The following is a 6,438-nucleotide window of genomic DNA, read 5'->3' on the forward strand; positions in this document are numbered from 1 at the left end:
AGCCTGCAGCTCATCACTGCGTCTGTTACCTGCTGGACAGCTTCGGCTGTTTGGATCAACATAAATTCAGCTCCAGGCTTTTTTCCTGGTAGCTTTATGCTAGCATGTTGTCTTAACAGGGGATGTATATAAGCAGCAGTAGATGGTTTGTGGTTTGCACTTTAGCTTCATATAAAAGTTATGCACAAGGACTGAAATCACATCAGATAATCGTTGTCCAAACACTGGAAAAAGGGCATTAATTGGTTTGTTTGTACTCTCTATTTGAGAATAATTTTATTGCAACTGAGTAAGATTCATAAGAATGAGTGGGGAGATGTGCAGGAGTAACATGACAAACAACACCACATAGGCTAAGACAACTGGAAGGTGAATGATCAGCTGTCCTGCTAAAATATCGAAACATTTTTACCCCCAGTACTTTGATTGATTTAGATTCTTGGTCAGATTAACATAATCAGGAGTTTTCTGGTGTGGATCTAAAATGTAAATGTCTGCTGCCTTCTTCTAGTCTCAGAAATATCATTTTTAATCTCAGTAACATTTAAGCCAAATAAACATGTGGTTATATAATAGTTATATTACAGGGAATGACAGCAACTCAGCCACAATGTGGTAGGCCACATAAAACCAAAGAGCAGGGTCAGCAGGTGCATAGTGCACAGAGCAACTTTCTGCAGAGTCAGTTGCTGCAGACCTCCGAGCTTCATGTGAGTAGAGAGCTTCATGCAATCGGTTCCCATGGCCGAGCAGCTGCATCCAAGCCGTATATCACCAAGCGTAATGCAAAGTATCGGATGCAGTGGTGTAAAGCACACTGTCACTGGACTCTGGAGCAGTGGAGACAGGTACTTGTCTGGCTGCACTGTGCCAAGTGTAAGGTTTGATGGATTATGGTTGTTTTTCCAAAGTTGGGCTTGGCTCCTTAGTTCCAGTGCAAGGAATTCTTAATGCTTCAGCATACAAAGACATTTGTCACATTTCAATTTGAGTGAACAGTTTGGGGATGGCTACTTCCTGGTCCAGCATGACTGTGCAACAGTGCACAAAGACATAGTTAAGCAAGTTTGGTGTGGATGAGCTTGACTGCCCTGCACAGAGTCCTGACTTCATTTAGAGAGGAGACTGTGAGCCGGGGCTCCTCATCGAGCAGCAGCGTCTCACGAATACGCTTCTCTAAGGCTGGTCAAAATTTCCCATAAACAGCTGCTGTAGCTGATTAATCCAATAGAGATAAGTACACCCTCTAATTGTATGTTACCACACAATTCATAGCTCAACCATTCTATTTCTACAGTAAATATCTGTACCATTGTATTCCATTAAATCTATCGGCTTATAAGCACACTACAGTAATTCTGTGGTTTCTGTAAACCAGAGTAATTTTAGGGACTTTTGTTCTCCTAAATGAAACATCTACATAATCAACAAACTGAAACAATGTAAAACTAACTGTTTTAAGTAGTGTGGCTGAAATGTTTTGTGTATAAGTGATTGGTTTACTGACTGTTGGTAAATATAAATATAACTCCAGGAGCACAACAATAGTCACTTTCAGATTTCTGCAATGCTGCAAATCTTTGAGGGTTGTTTTTCAAGGCTGGGACAATAATTAACAGAAATGAAGCCGGTTCAGCCTAATTTAAGAACTACGGCAGCTTTTGTTCAACTTGTTTTATGAATAGTTTTTCTGAGCCTCATCTACAAAAGCACATTGTTCATTTTCCTTTTTTATTACCTTGTTCATAGCTGTTTTTCTCATTTCTTCTTATCTTTAGTCAGGTATAAATATTGCTTTGTTTAGAATTGTGCAACATTTGTCTTTGTTATTATTACACAAAGTAGCGTTATTGAAATGTGATGACAGCATCAGTTTCCAACAAGTGGAGCTGGGTGTGAGATTGCTTTGAATCCTTGATGCAATTCTGCACAGTTGATTCCGATGTTTCAGTTTTTCACAAAGCCTGCCATTCATCACTGGCAGGGAGGCTGAGAGACGCTCGGACCAAGTCTGAAGGAAAGACACGAGGGAAGAAAACTAACTGGCAAACAGAGATGGGCAGTAATGCGTTACTTGTAACGCGTTACTGTAATCTGATTACTTTTTTCAAGTAACGAGTAAAGTAAGGGATTACTATTGCAAAATCGGTAATTAGATTACCGTTACTTTCCCGTAGGAACGCTGCGTTACTGCGTTACTAAAACCGTGATTTTTTTTGCGAGAATGTCTCATGACAGTGACGTAAGCGAGTGCGACGTTGGTGACAGCAGCTGTGTGCAGATCAACAATGGATCATATATCGAGTGCAGAGAGAGTATGAGCGTGCAGCGTTTAAAGCGTGGAAGTACTGACCTTACTTTGAGTTTGATTCCATAAAAAGTGACAAAAACATTAGCGTCCATCGTGCGTGGGAAGAAAACTTCTTTTTACAGCGAAAAAAACCCCTAAACTTCCGAGCAAGCACCGAGTAGCTACGACGTAATGGGAAACTCACAGAGACACTCGCGCGGATTCTTCAACTGACCGCAGCACACCTGCACCAGGGTAACCCTCCGCCTACCCTGCTCCTGCTTTACAGGTGAAAATAGAGCAAAAGGACCGCTGAGTCTTTGACTTTATTTATTTTCTGCTGTGTTTTACTTGCATCTGTTTGAAAGAGTGAGTGAAAACACAAAAAATATTTTATTTTATGTGCTGGAATGTGCAGAAAATAGGTTTAAATGTTAAACTAATTTATTCAACTCAGAGAATGTTGCATATAATTAAATGTTTTGCTTGATGCATAAAGTTAAAAGATTAAAACTGATAAAACAAGTTAAAAAAAGAGACTTTTCCATTTGATTACATTTTGTATGATGGATTATGCAGAAAAAGTAGAATTGGGCTGAAAGATCTATCGCTTTATCACCTACTCAGGTTGTAAATCGTGTTTTTAAAAAGTAACTAAGTAACTAAGTAACTAAGTAATTAATTACTTTTGAAAATAAGTAATCAGTAAAGTAACGGGATTACTTTTTGGGGGGAGTAATCAGTAATTAGTTACTGATTACTTTTTTCAAGTAACTTGACCAACACTGCTGGCAAAGGACAACAGAAGTTACAGAACGATAAACAAACAGGGAAATGTGGCTACAAAAGGAAAACAGGGAGAAGCACAGTGAACTAATAAACTCTGATATAAACAGTAAGTGCGACTGACCGTGACGGGCTCAGACTCTGTTACCGTGGGCTCTTTAGTCAGTTTGTTTTAGGAATTGATAAACAAGTGACACTTCATATGAGTTCACAGACGTTTTGTCTCCACCCCGATGAAAAAGGCTGGAAGGTGTCAGGCTGGGTGAGTGGCTGTGTTTTTTCCTTGTTTTCACTCGCAGCCCCGCCTTTGGGCTCTCATCAACACACCTGGTGGGCTCACCTAACAGCAGTCCAGCCATCACCAGCCAGTGTTGAAGGCCAGCAGCTTATCTGCCTTCCAACAGTTTGTCTGCTGACCAGTTAGTACCAGTTAGCTCACTCTGGTTCTTGCATTCTTTGTTTTTTATGTCTCGTCTTGTTTCTGCCTGTGCCTCTAGTGTTGCTACGGAAACATTTCCGGTCTGAACAGTGGTCTCTCTGGATATTTGGATCCTGGACACATGCTCAGCTTCACTCTGCTCACCTGCCTGCCCTCCCGCCTCCCTCGTCTTGGGCTGTTGGACATTCCCAGGTCCATCTCTCAATTCCTGCACAGTCGTCAAGGATGCTCACCCAGCCACCTGCAGCCGTTCCACTCCTGGGACGCTCTCCACCTACTTTTAAAATAAGTCACTTGGTGTTAGGTTATTTAGTTCATCCTCACCCCGGTTTCCCCTTCTCAGCTAATCGTTCTCTCTTTCCATTCCAGAAGCCCTACGCCTGTGTTACATGTTTCCTCCCTCCCGTGAATAGTTTCAGCTCTATAGTTCTGTCCCACACAAACATTTCCCTGTGAGACTTTTTCTAAATAGTTTCTGTGTTTGGCGTGTCAGCCTGTCCGTGTCTCGTTCTGCCTCTTTGGGTCCACGTTCTCGTCATTGGTAAAATCCTACCCTAAGTCTAGGCGGGTATTAAAATGTATCTTGGGTGTTAAGAGATTAAACTCGAGCTTGAGCTCATTGAACAGATACAAAGAAAACAAATTCTAGAAACCAAGAATGTAAATGTACGCAGTCGGACTAGAAAGATCTGGCACACACATGCCCTGATCTCCAAGAGGCTTTGGCAACATGCTGACTGTACAGCTTGCTTTAATGCACAATAATGAATATGAAGCAAGACATTGCTAAATGTTCACTTTATCTTCTTATTTATGTAATATTACTTCAGTGATTTATTAAAGTCCGGATGCTGCACAGCTCTGTTGTTCCTGATTACTGACAGATGCATACTCCCCTCACACAACCAACAGATTGGGCTTCTTTCCTTGCCAGAGACGTTTGATAGATTTGGAAAGGGACTCGACAGCTCCGTTTGTTTCTTTTATTTATCTCTGCGTGTGCCAGACTACCTGTTATCTAGTCATCATCCTCACATGCCAAAATCAGTGGGTGTTTCAGAACATCTTTGTCTGTGTTTCGCCTACAAAATGTTGATGCGAGATCCTGACACAACCTCTCCTCCTCCATAGTTTCCAAAGGCCTTCATTGTGTGTAACACAATGGCCTTCTTTGGTGTGCTTCTCACTGCCTAAACCTCAGGGAAGCCCCCCTTTGCAGAGAACATGGGACATTATTGAGTGTGTGCCAGTTCTCTTAGACGAGCTCAGAGAAGTGCTTCATAATTGGATGGTTACTCAGTATTAAAGAGGATTTCATGAAGCTTGGGGGATAGAAAGAGGACTGATTCATTACACATTTCAGTGCATCTCTAGAAAGGCTGGTGCCACATACTCACTGTCCCCTCTCTGCTCTTACATCCTGTTCCGCTGACCTTTTCTTTCTGCAACAGGAAACAACTCAAAAGGGTTTTAATTGAAGACACATTGCCGTTCTTTACACTTGAGCAGTCGTGAGTCCTATTTCCGTTTACACTTTATTTTGAGCACGAATGTGTTTGCAATATGTTGCATACTTTAACTTTTCTGTCTTCTGCTAATAACTTAAAGCTTAATTTGAAAGATCTGTCACATGGCAGGGATCTACATTTCTTTTTGGAAGAAGACGCAGCCATACTATTGTGTGCAAATCACAAATCCACAGCTCGCCAACCATCCCGTCGTTTATTCTCTCGTCTTCTAATCATCAGCAGAACAAAGCCGGAGTTGGACAGTTTTTATTTCGGTAAAAGCTTTTTGTGTCCCAAACATGAAAATTCAAAAAAATAAAACATGTTTGTTGAATGCACAGGGTGAAGATTCGTCTGCTTGGGTTGGACTACATTATCAAACACATCCCTGCTGCTAAAGCATTTGGACTGATTCAGTCTGTCATCACGAAGAGTTTTGCTTTATACCTTTGAATTTGAGGGGCGTGCTTAGGGTATGGTGTTATTCTAGGACTAAAGATTAACGCCAGAGTTCATATGTTTGTCTTCTACACTCTCGGGCGTGTTCAGCTGAGTTATGCATGGATGTGTATGCCTTTATGTTTACACAGAGGTCCAGATAAATTGTTGCAGGGCTGGGTGTGTATCTTTAAATGTGCTTGAATCACGCAAAGGAAGTTCCTCTTAGTGAAGAAAGGCCGCGGTACAGTGGAGGCCTGTAAGGGGGAGTGCCACCTTAAATGAAATCAATTCCACCCATCCACATTAATGTTATTGCTCAATAGTATAATTTCTGGCTCCACAGTGCAACATAGGAGACCAAAGGTTTTCTAGTAGAGGTACCGTGACGCCACGATGCTACATGATGCTAATAATCGGGAGGCTGACATGAGCAGGAGCAAGTCAAGATTTATCCTGATTTCAAATTGTCAGCATTCATCACTACAGCATGTGTGGACATCATTATTCCATCACAACATGTTCAGATTTGTGACAGAGTTCAGGACTGGACACACTATTAGTGCCGTACTCATCAAAGCTACAGGCTTTTCTTACACCCGTTAATGAACCTCGCTATACGGGCGTAAAAATGAACATCTGAGTTCACCAACAAAATGAGGACCACATGCATGAAAGTACCACACCCATCATTCAGCTCAGTTTATTTCTGTGTCTCCCTCTAGAATTGCATGACGTGGAGCTCGAATCGGAAATGTTTAAATCTGCAGCCAAGATGCAGACAGCAGGCCCTTATTACCATGACCTGGGGCTCCTTATGCTGTATTTTGGGACTTCAGATCAAGTGCAGCATGGTGAACTTTACCCAAGAACTAAACACAGCTCATGAGAGCGATGTTCTCCAGAAATCAGAAGATCTGAGTCACTGGTGGTCATCAGCCTTCAAGAGGAGGTGCAGAGGGAGGGGCGAGTCCTGC

The sequence above is a fragment of the Astatotilapia calliptera genome, chromosome 12 (assembly GCF_900246225.1).
Source record: "Astatotilapia calliptera chromosome 12, fAstCal1.2, whole genome shotgun sequence".
Taxonomy (NCBI): Eukaryota; Metazoa; Chordata; class Actinopteri; order Cichliformes; family Cichlidae; genus Astatotilapia; species Astatotilapia calliptera.